The sequence below is a fragment of the Crinia signifera genome, chromosome 9, assembly GCF_055691185.1.
Source record: "Crinia signifera chromosome 9, ASM5569118v1, whole genome shotgun sequence".
Classification (NCBI taxonomy): Eukaryota; Metazoa; Chordata; class Amphibia; order Anura; family Myobatrachidae; genus Crinia; species Crinia signifera.
Window position 1 is genome coordinate 124,852,553 of NC_139225.1, and position 14,817 is coordinate 124,867,369.

Here is a 14,817-nt window from a genome sequence, read left to right on the forward strand (position 1 = left end):
AATGGCATCCCAAATGTCATCCCAAATGTCATCCCAGTCATCCAGAAGAATGTATTCAGCGGAGGAGGCATATGCCATGCTTGCCTCTGACTCTGACACAGCCAGTGATGCAAGCGGGGAATTTGAAGGATTCATCTTAAGCTCCTCTTCCTCCTCTGGTGATGAGGGACCCCCTCAAAGACGCCCCCGTAGAGCAGCTGAGACCCCCCCCCCAATAATTGATCTCGTATGGACCCCACCACCAGACAATTTTGAGCCCCAGGTTCCTGAGTTTTTGGCCATGCCAGGAATCCAATTTGATTCCACAGGTCTCAGAGAAATTGACTTTTTCAAATTATTTTTCTCTGATGATTTTATAAATTTAATGGTGGACCAAACTAATTTATATGCCCAGCAGTTTATTGCTCAAAACCCCACGTCATCATTTGCTAGGTGGACCCCTGTAGATGCAGTAGAGATGATGACGTTTTGGGGTCTGGTGTTTCATATGGGCATAGTAAAAAAGCCAGAAATTAGGCAATATTGGAGTACAGATGTTCTGTACAGCACCCCATTTTACCGTATGGCCATGCCCCGGGCTCGATTTGAGACGATCCTTAAATTTTTGCATTACAACGATAATGCACAGTGCCCACCCAGAGATGATCCCACCTTTGACCGGCTATTCAAAGTCAGGCCGGTCATTGATCATTTCAGTGCCAAATTTGAAGAGATGTACATCCCAGATAAATTCATTTGCATAGACGAGTCCCTTATACATTTTAAAGGAAGGGTTAAATTCCGCCAGTACCTTCCCAGTAAGAGGGCAAGGTATGGCATAAAAATGTATAAGCTGTGTGAAAGCACCTCAGGGTACACTCACAGGTTTAGGGTATATGAAGGGAAGGATTCAAGAATTGAACCGCCAGAATGCCCCCCCTCCCTCGTAGGTGTTAGTGGAAAAATTGTCTGGGATTTAGTGCACCCCTTCCTGGATAAAGGTTATCACCTCTATGTGGATAACTTTTACACTAGCATCCCCCTGTTTAAGGCCCTTGGTTCAAGAGGTACAGCAGCTTGCGGTACTGTGCGCAAGAACCAAAGAGGCCTCCCAAAAACGCACATTGCCCAAGTAATGAGAAGGGGTGAAAGCAGGGCACAATCCACCGAAAATATGTTGTTGGTCAAATATAAGGACAAGAGGGATGTCCTTATACTGACAACAATTCACGGAGACAGTACCACCTCCGTCCCTGTACGAGGTACCAGTACCCACACCTCAAAACCTAATTGTATCCTGGATTACAATAGGTACATGGGCGGAGTGGATCTTTCAGATCAGGTACTGAAGCCGTACAGTGCCCTGCGGAAAACAAAAATCTGGTACAAGAAGCTGGCCGTGTATATCATCCAGATGGCACTGTATAACGCTTACGTGCTATTCCGTTCTACCGGCCAGAGGGGGACATTTATGCACTTTCAAGAGGAAGTCATAAAGGGCCTAATATTTGGGAACCAGCAGGCAGAGGGCCCCAGTACTTCTAGTACTGGCCCCCGTATTGTACCAGGGCAGCATTTTCCTGATGAAATCCCCTCCACTGGAAAAAAGGGCAGGACACAAAAAAGGTGCAAAGTTTGCTATAAAAAGGGAATAAGAAAGCAAACTATTTTCCAGTGTGACACTTGCCCCGACAAACCCGGCCTATGTATAAAGGAGTGTTTTAAATTATACCACACATCTATGGATTATTAGGTTCATAATTTCACCGTGCTTCGGGGGTCTTGCTAATGCCACATAGCACCCACCATTCATTCCACCAGAATCTGAGCCGCAAAATCCAAAAATCACTCCTTCCCTTCTGAGTCCTGCCATGCACCCAACTGGTATTTTTTGGTCACATGTGAGGCATTGCCGTACTCGGGAGAAATTGGGGCACAGATTTTAGGGTGCTTTTTCTCCTTCATACCTTCTGAAAATAAAAAAATTTGAGCCAGAACTGCATTTTTGTGTAAAAAAATGTAATTTTTCATTTTCACTGCCCAGTTGTATCAAAATTGGTGAAACCCCTGGGGGTTTGAAATGTACACTATACCCCTAGATGAATTCCCTGAGGGGTGTAGTTTGCAAAATGGGGTCACTTGTGGGGTGGTTCCACTGTATTGGTGCTTTGGGGGTCTTGCTAATGCGACATAGCACCCACCAACATTCCACCAGAATTTGTGCTGCAAAATCCAAATATCACTCCTTCCCTTCTGAGTCCTGCCACTTTTTGGTCACACATGAGGCATTGCCGTACTCGGGAGAAATTGGGGCACAGATTTTGGGGTGCTTTTTCTCCTTCATACCTTCTGAAAATGAAAAATTTTGAGCCAGAACTGCATTTTTGTGTAAAAAAAAATATAATTTTTCATTTTCACTGCCCAGTTGTATCAAAATTGGTGAAACCCCTGGGGGTTTGAAATGTACACTATACCCCTAGATGAATTCCCTGAGGGGTGTAGTTTGCAAAATGGGGTCACTTGTGGGGTGGTTCCACTGTATTGGTGCTTTGGGGGTCTTGCTAATGCGACATAGCACCCACCAACATTCCACCAGAATTTGTGCTGCAAAATCCAAATATCACTCCTTCCCTTCTGAGTCCTGCCACTTTTTGGTCACACATGAGGCATTGCCGTACTCGGGAGAAATTGGGGCACAGATTTTGGGGTGCTTTTTCTCCTTCATACCTTCTGAAAATGAAAAATTTTGAGCCAGAACTGCATTTTTGTGTAAAAAAATGTAATTTTTCATTTTCACTGCCCAGTTGTATCAAAATTGGTGAAACCCCTGGGGGTTTGAAATGTACACTATACCCCTAGATGAATTCCCTGAGGGGTGTAGTTTGCAAAATGGGGTCACTTGTGGGGGGGTTCCACTGTATTGGTGCTTGGGGGGTCTTGGTAATGCGACATAGCACCCACCAAAATTCCACCAGAATCTGAGCTGCAAAATCCAAAAATCACTCCTTCCCTTCTGAGTCCTGCCATGCACCCAAATGGTATTTTTTGGTCACATGTGAGGCATTGCCGTACTCGGGAGAAATTGGGGCACAGATTTTGGGGTGCTTTGTCTCCTTCATTCCTTGTGAAAATGAAAAATTTTGAGCCAGAACTGCATTTTTGTGTAAAAAATGTAATTTTGCATTTGCACAGCCCAGTTGTATCAAAATTGGTGAAACCCCTGGGGGTTTGAAATGTACACTATACCCCTAGATGAATTCCCTGAGGGGTGTAGTTTGCAAAATGGGGTCACTTGTGGGGGGGTTCCACTGTATTGGTGCTTGGGGTGTCTTGCTAATGCGACATAGCACCCACCAAAATTCCACCAGAATCTGAGCTGCAAAATCCAAAAATCACTCCTTCCCTTCTGAGTCCTGCCATGCACCCAAATGGTATTTTTTGGTCACATGTAAGGCATTGCCGTACTCGGGAGAAATTGGGGCACAGATTTTGGGGTGCTTTTTCTCCTTCATACCTTCTGAAAATGAAACATTTTGAGCCAGAACTGCATTTTTGTGTAAAAAAATGTAATTTTTCATTTTCACTGCCCAGTTGTATCAAAATTGGTGAAACCCCTGGGGGTTTGAAATGTACACTATACCCCTAGATGAATTCCCTGAGGGGTGTAGTTTGCAAAATGGGGTCACTTGTGGGGGGGTTCCACTGTATTGGTGCTTGGGGGGTCTTGGTAATGCGACATAGCACCCACCAAAATTCCACCAGAATCTGAGCTGCAAAATCCAAAAATCACTCCTTCCCTTCTGAGTCCTGCCATGCACCCAAATGGTATTTTTTGGTCACATGTGAGGCATTGCCGTACTCGGGAGAAATTGGGGCACAGATTTTGGGGTGCTTTGTCTCCTTCATTCCTTGTGAAAATGAAAAATTTTGAGCCAGAACTGCATTTTTGTGTAAAAAATGTAATTTTGCATTTGCACAGCCCAGTTGTATCAAAATTGGTGAAACCCCTGGGGGTTTGAAATGTACACTATACCCCTAGATGAATTCCCTGAGGGGTGTAGTTTGCAAAATGGGGTCACTTGTGGGGGGGTTCCACTGTATTGGTGCTTGGGGGGTCTTGCTAATGCGACATAGCACCCACCAAAATTCCACCAGAATCTGAGCTGCAAAATCCAAAAATCACTCCTTCCCTTCTGAGTCCTGCCATGCACCCAAATGGTATTTTTTGGTCACATGTGAGGCATTGCCGTACTCGGGAGAAATTGGGGCACAGATTTTGGGGTGCTTTTTCTCCTTCATACCTTCTGAAAATGAAAAATTTTGAGCCAGAACTGCATTTTTGTGTAAAAAAATGTAATTTTTCATTTTCACTGCCCAGTTGTATCAAAATTGGTGAAACCCCTGGGGGTTTGAAATGTACACTATACCCCTAGATGAATTCCCTGAGGGGTGTAGTTTGCAAAATGGGGTCACTTGTGGGGGGGTTCCACTGTATTGGTGCTTGGGGGGTCTTGCTAATGCGACATAGCACCCACCAACATTCCACCAGAATCTGAGCTGCAAAATCCAAAAATCACTCCTTCCTTTCTGAGTCCTGCCATGTACCCAAATGGTATTTTTTGGTCACATGTGAGGCATTGCCGTACTCGGGAGAAATTGGGGCACAGATTTTGGGGTGCTTTTTCTCCTTCATACCTTCTGAAAATGAAAAATTTTGAGCCAGAACTGCATTTTTGTGTAAAAAAATGTAATTTTTCATTTTCACTGCCCAGTTGTATCAAAATTGGTGAAACCCCTGGGGGTTTGAAATGTACACTATACCCCTAGATGAATTCCCTGAGGGGTGTAGTTTGCAAAATGGGGTCACTTGTGGGGGGGTTCCACTGTATTGGTGCTTGGGGGGTCTTGGTAATGCGACATAGCACCCACCAAAATTCCACCAGAATCTGAGCTGCAAAATCCAAAAATCACTCCTTCCCTTCTGAGTCCTGCCATGCACCCAAATGGTATTTTTTGGTCACATGTGAGGCATTGCCGTACTCGGGAGAAATTGGGGCACAGATTTTGGGGTGCTTTGTCTCCTTCATTCCTTGTGAAAATGAAAAATTTTGAGCCAGAACTGCATTTTTGTGTAAAAAATGTAATTTTGCATTTGCACAGCCCAGTTGTATCAAAATTGGTGAAACCCCTGGGGGTTTGAAATGTACACTATACCCCTAGATGAATTCCCTGAGGGGTGTAGTTTGCAAAATGGGGTCACTTGTGGGGGGGTTCCACTGTATTGGTGCTTGGGGGGTCTTGCTAATGCGACATAGCACCCACCAAAATTCCACCAGAATCTGAGCTGCAAAATCCAAAAATCACTCCTTCCCTTCTGAGTCCTGCCATGCACCCAAATGGTATTTTTTGGTCACATGTGAGGCATTGCCGTACTCGGGAGAAATTGGGGCACAGATTTTGGGGTGCTTTTTCTCCTTCATACCTTCTGAAAATGAAAAATTTTGAGCCAGAACTGCATTTTTGTGTAAAAAAATGTAATTTTTCATTTTCACTGCCCAGTTGTATCAAAATTGGTGAAACCCCTGGGGGTTTGAAATGTACACTATACCCCTAGATGAATTCCCTGAGGGGTGTAGTTTGCAAAATGGGGTCACTTGTGGGGGGGTTCCACTGTATTGGTGCTTGGGGGGTCTTGCTAATGCGACATAGCACCCACCAACATTCCACCAGAATCTGAGCTGCAAAATCCAAAAATCACTCCTTCCTTTCTGAGTCCTGCCATGTACCCAAATGGTATTTTTTGGTCACATGTGAGGCATTGCCGTACTCGGGAGAAATTGGGGCACAGATTTTGGGGTGCTTTTTCTCCTTCATACCTTCTGAAAATGAAAAATTTTGAGCCAGAACTGCATTTTTGTGTAAAAAAATGTAGTTTTTCATTTTCACTGCCCAGTTGTATCAAAATTGGTGAAACCCCTGGGGGTTTGAAATGTACACTATACCCCTAGATGAATTCCCTGAGGGGTGTAGTTTGCAAAATGGGGTCACTTGTGGGGGGGTTCCTAAATTTTAGCATCTTATGGTGCCTAGAAACCTACATGGTGCCTAAAAAATAATCTCATAAAAAGGAGGCTCCAAAATCAAGTAGGTGCTCCTTCTATTATGAAGCCTGTGGTTTGGTCAACGTGCACACTAGGGCCACATATAGGATATTTATGAAAACAAAAGAATTGGGGGAATCAATTTTTAGTCACATTTCTCTAGTAAAATGTACTGTGTTCCTTAGAAAAATGTATTAAAATTGCAAATCTGCAAAAAAAATGAAATTTTGAAATTTCACCTACACTTTGTTTTAATTCCTGTGAAACACCTAAAGGGTTAACAAACTTCCAAAATGCTGTTTTGAATACTGTGAGGGGTGCAGTTTTTGAAATGGTATCATTTATGGGGGTGTCTCACATACAAGTCCCTCAAAGTCACATCAGAACTGAACTGGTCCCTAAAAAAATCAGTGTTTGAAATTTTCTTGAAAATTTGAGAATTTGCTATTCATATTGTAAGCCTCCTAGTGTCCAAAAAAATGAAAAGGAAGTTGAAATAATGATGGAAACATAAAGAAGACATATGGTCTATGTTAGTTATTAACTATTTTGAGTGGTATGATTATTTGTCTCACAAGCAGAAAATTTAACATTTTGCAAATTGCTAAATTTTCCATTTTTTTACGACATTTTGGTATTTTTCACAAAAAAACACAGACTGTATCGACCCAAATTTACCACTATTTTGAAGTACAATGTGTCAAGAAAAAACAATCTCAAAATCACTGGGATAAGTAAAAGCAAAAAAAAGTTATCCCCACTTAAGTGATACATGTCAGATTTGAAAAAAAGGGCTCTGTCAGGAACGCAAAAACTGGCTCTGTCAGGAAGGGGTTAAAGTTTGACCTCCCTAAATGCTTTGGGGGTGTGGCCTAATCGTGGGAGGTGCCCACGCCTCCTGCAATTAGGCCAAACCCAAAAAATTCCTGGGCCCATCATACCTCTCAGCTGCCCTGTCCCCCAAAGCCTATCCCTAACCCTTAGTGCCTAACCCTAACTCTAGTACTTCCATCATCATTCTGACCGCTGGGATGCCACTGACGGTCTTCTGACCATCGGGATCCTGAGTGCCATGATATTATCTAGACCCCATAGCACTACAATCCTTTATCCCTTTCAAATAATTTCTGTGATACTTTTGTAATTGTTCCATTGTCCCTATATTAAACTCATGTTACACATACAGAACTTGCCTGGCTGTAAAGTGTGCCCAATGTTCACAATACTGGTCTGTGGCGCAGTAGGCAAGGTACTGGTATGTATCACCCTGGTATGAGACATACCCCAGGATGGCAACTGACAAACAGCTGTACGGTAACCTGGTGTCATTGCAGCTCAGCAGTGTCTTACAGAAGTATACAGAGATCTCTGAATATCGGATCACTTTTGATATAAATACATTTATTACAAATAGTCTTTCTTTTTGGTTCTGACCTTTTCCAGCCGTTTGATATGGTCACATGCATCTATGCAGATGCCATCTAATGGTGCCAACCTGTCAAGGTCACACTAACACTGGGGCAATGATAAGGTCTCCGGTTTGGCGCTACAATGTGTCTTCTTTAACTATGTGAATTGCATTGGAAAACATAGGGGTTGATTCAGGTTGATTTGCAAACCAATCTGAATCACCCCATAATGCAGTGGTGCTGGATTTACACAACAGCCATGGTCCCTGCTCCTGGGGAGGCGTGTTACTGTTACACCCCCATAATGCAGTAGTACTGGATTTACACAACAGCCATGGTCCCTGCTCCTGGGGAGGCGTGTTACTGTTACACCCCCATAATGCAGTGGTGCTGGATTTACACAACAGCCATGGTCCCTGTTCCTGGGGAGGCGTGTTACTGTTACACCCCCATAATGCAGTGGTGCTGGATTTACACAACAGCCATGGTCCCTGCTCCTGGGGAGGCATGTTACTGTTACACCCCCATAATGCAGTGGTGCTGGATTTACACAACAGCCATGGTCCCTGCTCCTGGGGAGGCATGTTACTGTTACACCCCCATAATGCAGTGGTGCTGGATTTACACAACAGCCATGGTCCCTGCTCCTGGGGAGGCATGTTACTGTTACACCCCCATAATGCAGTGGTGCTGGATTTACACAACAGCCATGGTCCCTGCTCCTGGGGAGGCATGTTACTGTTACACCCCCATAATGCAGTGGTGCTGGATTTACACAACAGCCATGGTCCCTGCTCCTGGGGAGGCATGTTACTGTTACACCCCCATAATGCAGTGGTGCTGGATTTACACAACAGCCATGGTCCCTGCTCCTGGGGAGGCGTGTTACTGTTACACCCCCATAATGCAGTGGTGCTGGATTTACACAACAGCCATGGCCCCTGCTCCTGGGGAGGCGTGTTACTGTTACACCCCCATAATGCAGTGGTGCTGGATTTACACAACAGCCATGATCCCTGCTCCCGGGGAGGCGTGTTACTGTTACACCCCCATAATGCAGTGGTGCTGGATTTACACAACAGCCATGATCCCTGCTCCTGGGGAGGCGTGTTACTGTTACACCCCCATAATGCAGTGGTGCTGGATTTACACAACAGCCATGATCCCTGCTCCTGGGGAGGCGTGTTACTGTTATTCCTTATGCCTATTCCGTATTACTGTGCACTGAATCCTATTCTCCAGCCCTCTTGCTAAAATGAAGCTAGACCTGTGTATTGGCAGTTAACCCCTGGATCAGATGCTGCAAGTGATTAATAACCAATGTACAGGAATTTGCATTCCTCAATCAGACTGTTCCTCTCCTGCCACCTGTGTCTCGCACACCCCTGCTTCTCCTCCCCCTGGCATCTCCTTTCTTTATAGCAATGAAGGGAGTGCAAAACACTAGCAAGCAGCAGGGGTAGATGCATCAGCGCTCAGAGCCTGCCTTCACGCAGACTAAATGAAGCAGGAATATTCATACTGCAATTATGCATGTATTTGCCAAACCCTCTTATTTATGGCGTATTTTACAAAACACACTTAAATGAGCAAGATAAACATTCCCGCATTGAAATGTACATTAGAGTGGAGGAGGCTCACATGGAAATTGTAATTGCAGCATCTTAATAAGGCAATTAGCACATAAATAGATCAGATACATATCCGCAAGCTCTTCTGGCTGGATAGATGTAGAGAAGCGATTGGAGAGAAGTTTGGGGAACGGCGCAGTCTGCAGACAGAGAAGCAGAGATAGAGAACATGTACTGTAGCTGGCAGTGGTGATTCTGCTCTGAGCACACCAGCCATAGAGATGTAATCATTTTCTGTTCTCAGGGCAGATGTTTGTTACTGGGCCAGCCTAAGGAGACACTAATATTTTTTACTTTTTGCTATAAAGTAGAAATACATTTATTTAAAGCTTTATATTGATTGTGGCGCTGACTTATGTATTTCATTATTTGTTATGTGTGAATTAACCTGTTTGGGTACTACAGTATGGTGCTGGTGCAAAGCTGGACGCAATTCAGCAATGCAGGCTCAAAGCTAAAAGCTTATATACAGTAGGTATGTGGCAATCCACTCTGAGTGCCCCTGTGCCCTCAAAAAGGCTTAATGGCAGCCAATGCTGCTATTAGGAAAGACTGCAGCTTCATAGACACTGCAGGGATGTGAGGGGTTTACAGACCCAGCTCACATCCACGTGCAGAGAACCTGACATTCCCCTGATTGGCTGCCCTGGAGTGTGTGAAGACAGGAAGCTGAGAGGTCAGGGGTCAGCCAGCAGAACGGGACAGAGAAAACTTGCTGCAGTGGAGAGAAGGCAGAGATTGTGCACAGAGAGAGAGAGAGAGAGAGAGGACACTTGGCAGCCTAAAGACCTGCAGAGAGGGCAGAGGTCAGCCCAGTGTGAGAAGAAGCAGCAGCAGCCATCACAGAAGGGGCCTGATTCGAGACCAGCAGGAGCTGGCAGCAGCAGCAGCTGAAACAGGTATTTCAATCCTCCTGTCTGCACCCTTGACACCCCAGTCCCCCTGGGACACTGTTGGCCTGACCTGTACCTGGCTAGTCTATGCCGCCCAGCAGTCGGCCACACTGCCACACAGTACCCTCACAGTGGTGTGAGGTGTAAAACTCTGCATATGCCCGGCTACTTTGCAGCCCCATTATCCCAGCCAAAGGGAACTAGCCACCGCTGCCATCAGCCACTGGCGGAGCCAGTGACCCCATCGCCAGGGTGTTGTTGCACCCAACCTCACCCCTTACAGTTGTTCCTCACCAACCTCGCAGGGAGTTGCCCTAGGTAACGGGAACCCGCCTGTACCCCTTTGAAGGGGATTGTTCATTTGTTCTGTACTATTCATAGTAGTGTGCAAACTGTTAGGGCCTAATTCAGAGTGAGGATTTGTGCGTCGTGGGACCGTTATTGCCCTCAGGAACTCTGTATGGTGTCTGAGACTGCAGTTACAGGGTGTGCAGCGCCACCCAGTGGACAATCTGATTTATAGTAGTACAGGTGTAGTTAAGCATTTTAGTGTCATATTATTGTCTTTAATATTTCTCTCTTTAATAGTATTTTCTTTAAATGTCTTTGTCTTGGTTATTGATATTTGCATATGTGTAGGAGTATATCACAGCGACTAGTGCAGTTGTTTTTCTTCAATAAATATTTGTCGCTGTTTCCCGAAGTAGCGTTGTCTTTTGTGGGTCCCTTGGGTTGTGCCGTTCCCTGCCACAGGTTCTCCAGCAGAAGCCGCGAAGAATCCAGAAGCCGCCGCCGTCACCAGCTCCAGATTAAGGTACGCCATCTTGCACCACACCGTACAGGGGCACTGTCACACTTGGCGTCTACGAACAGGATTGCACAAGACCCCTGTGAACGGCAAGATGTGGCGATCGCAGTACATAGAACCGCTGGAGATGCGAAGAACCGCCACTCCACCAGCCCAAGCCAATCAGAACTCGATTGGGGCCATCATCGAAGCGATGACCGAAATGACCAGGATGATCCGTGAGATGCGTCAGGAATGGGCGGAGGATGAAAAGGAAAGACAGCAACGTGAAGGTGGCAGAAGGCATAGATGGCAACAGAATCGCCAATGGAGGTCGGAACGACTACACAGTGACTGAGCCGATGTATGCCCACAGACTGTGAGATGGCATGGGAGAAGAGGTCCACCGGCAGTGTTCCAGAACACGTCAAGAGCATCCGGTGTAACACAGATGACTGATAGGCCGCGAACCGGCCCAAGAAGGATCACAGGTCGTGTCCTGTGGTTTGATGTGCCACGCGGATATGGATACATTAGACGTGCAGACAACGGGCGTAGCGTCTATGTCCATTACACCGCCATACAGAACGAAGACCCCCAGAATTGCTTTCGGAGCCTGAGCGATGGTGAAGCCGTCGAATTCGAATTAAACAAGCGGGAAGAAAGGCACCAAGGCCGCAAAAGTGACGGGGCCGAATGGAACGCCGGTGCTACGCAACAGACATGCCCCAGAACAACAGTGGCACTACCCGCACCGTAAAGAGCCTCTACCATACCACCAATACACCGGAAGTACAGCTGAACTGAGAGAGGTCAAGCTAGAAAAAGAAAGAGTGAACAGCAACCCTCCTCGACCAGGACAGATGCCCCGCCCACCAGAACCTAAGATCACGAGGGCAAGTGAGAAACCGGTCATGTGGAGTGAGGTAGTCCACCAGAAGCAGCAAGCAGCGACTAGGCCTCTTGCAGAGCCAACCAGAGAGTACGTGCCTAGAATGGATGATGCCGATTATCGGGTGGCTAACCTAGGGCCAAGAATGGTAGACCAGCAGAGAAGCCCCGAGACCGTGGTTCAGATGGCTTTGACGCAGACAGTAGAGCCACCAGAAGCAGAACCAGTGGTGCCACTGCATGAATCCAAGGCCAAAGTAGAAGCACCAGAGAGAGAAGACAAGGCCAAGATCTGTTTCATCGGTGGGAAGCCGGTAACAAGTGGTGAATATACGACCATCTCAGGAGAGGAATTCGCCCTCAGAATCCAGCAGGCGATACAGAGGTCGAAGAGGCAAGTTCGAGAGGTGAGACATGCCTAAAGATGCGTACATCGTGAGAGTGGGCGCCATCCATTGACAGCCTTGGAGAAGCTGGACCGCAGAGGGATGGAGGTCCTGTGGCGGAGGGATGGTTGGCACGGGGAGCCCACATTGGATATCAGGTGATAGGGAGGCAGTAATTTGTATTTGTGGTGAATGTATGTGTACTCACCTGTGGTGAATGTATGTGTACTCACCTGTTTTCTTTCTCACCGTTAAATGTCTTGTCATGGACATTGAGAGGTTTTTGGCAGGAACCTACTGACCCAGGTTAAGTTGCCTGCGGACAGGCAAATTTCCAGCAGGGAGGTATGTGGCAATCCACTCTGAGTGCCCCTGTGCCCTCAAAAAGGCTTAATGGCAGCCAATGCTGCTATTAGGAAAGACTGCAGCTTCATAGACACTGCAGGGATGTGAGGGGTTAACAGACCCAGCTCACATCCACGTGCAGAGAACCTGACATTCCCCTGATTGGCTGCCCTGGAGTGTGTGAAGACAGGAAGCTGAGAGGTCAGGGGTCAGCCAGCAGAACGGGACAGAGAAAACTTGCTGCAGTGGAGAGAAGGCAGAGATTGTGCACAGAGAGAGAGAGAGAGAGGACACTTGGCAGCCTAAAGACCTGCAGAGAGGCCAGAGGTCAGCCCAGTGTGAGAAGAAGCAGCAGCAGCCATCACAGAAGGGGCCTGATTCGAGACCAGCAGGAGCTGGCAGCAGCAGCAGCTGAAACAGGTATTTCAATCCTCCTGTCTGCACCCTTGACACCCCAGTCCCCCTGGGACACTGTTGGCCTGACCTGTACCTGGCTAGTCTATGCCGCCCAGCAGTCGGCCACACTGCCACACAGTACCCTCACAGTGGTGTGAGGTGTAAAACTCTGCATATGCCCGGCTACTTTGCAGCCCCATTATCCCAGCCAAAGGGAACTAGCCACCGCTGCCATCAGCCACTGGCGGAGCCAGTGACCCCATCGCCAGGGTGTTGTTGCACCCAACCTCACCCCTTACAGTTGTTCCTCACCAACCTCGCAGGGAGTTGCCCTAGGTAACGGGAACCCGCCTGTACCCCTTTGAAGGGGATTGTTCATTTGTTCTGTACTATTCATAGTAGTGTGCACACTGTTAGGGCCTAATTCAGAGTGAGGATTTGTGCGTCGTGGGACCGTTATTGCCCTCAGGAACTCTGTATGGTGTCTGAGACTGCAGTTACAGGGTGTGCAGCGCCACCCAGTGGACAATCTGATTTATAGTAGTACAGGTGTAGTTAAGCATTTTAGTGTCATATTATTGTCTTTAATATTTCTCTCTTTAATAGTATTTTCTTTAAATGTCTTTGTCTTGGTTATTGATATTTGCATATGTGTAGGAGTATATCACAGCGACTAGTGCAGTTGTTTTTCTTCAATAAATATTTGTCGCTGTTTCCCGAAGTAGCGTTGTCTTTTGTGGGTCCCTTGGGTTGTGCCGTTCCCTGCCACAGGTTCTCCAGCAGAAGCCGCGAAGAATCCAGAAGCCGCCGCCGTCACCAGCTCCAGATTAAGGTACGCCATCTTGCACCACACCGTACAGGGGCACTGTCACAGGTACACTACTGCTACTTATTCTTCAGCACCTCATGGTCCTGCACCTCTTTTAAACCAGACCGATCAGGTGCCGGGGGAAATTAGTATACGGGTAAGCAGTAGGCTGTGGGAGCACATAGAGATGCTGCAGGAGGGTTTAGGGGCAGCTTGGTGAAGCTATAATGTGCCTGATACTTTATTACCGGCCAATCAGCTCCTAACTGTCATCTTCTAAACCCATCCTGCAACGTGACAGTTTGGAATGGATTTGCCGCTGAAGTACCAGCCATGTGGGGGGCAAGACCACAGAGGTGGGGGGGGGGATATGTGGTGTGGTGGGGAAGGACTGCAAGGCGGGTAGCTGTGCTGCAGGGGGGATGACCACACGGGGTAAGGGGGGGGGGAGATGCGCTGTGTGTGGGAGAGGAAGACTGCAAGGGGGGTATTTGGGCTGCACTGGTTGCGCTGTGGGCTGCGTGTTGATACCTCTGATAATATAAAAAACTGATTATTGTGGTGTACCTGTATTGTGGTGTTCCTATTTAATATGCCCTCGACACACCCTCACTGAACAGTACCTACTTATATGGGAACAGGTATGGTATGACAAGTCAAAATTCAGAAGGTAAACACCGGAATGTCAACCAGTTCTGAATGTCTGCAGTCAACAACCAATACGTCAACCTATCCTTAGGATGGCAGGGTTTGAATGACACACTCAGAATGTTGGGGTGAAATGTAATAGGGTGAGAGAATCAGAAAGTGAGAGATTTGGTGAGAAATCTCCAGATATTTTAAAAGCTGCAATCATTTACAGCGCAAAATTAAACTGGTTTGATTGCTGCTTTAAAAAATCTTTAAAAAATCTGGAGATGTCTTACCAAATCTCTCACTTTCTGATTCTCTCACCCTATTACATTTCACCCTTGATGCTTAAAATGTTTATACTGTACCAGTATTTCAACATGTATTATGTTGCTTATTTTAGTTTAACATCAACCCTAAGCCAAAATACTGTATAACTCTAACTATAAATTAACAATAAAACAAATGTTGACATTTTAACCATGTAGACCTTAGTGTTTATTCTAGCACCCGCTATCTTTGAAAACCCATTCAGTTCCTGTTCCATGCCTGGGGTGTCAC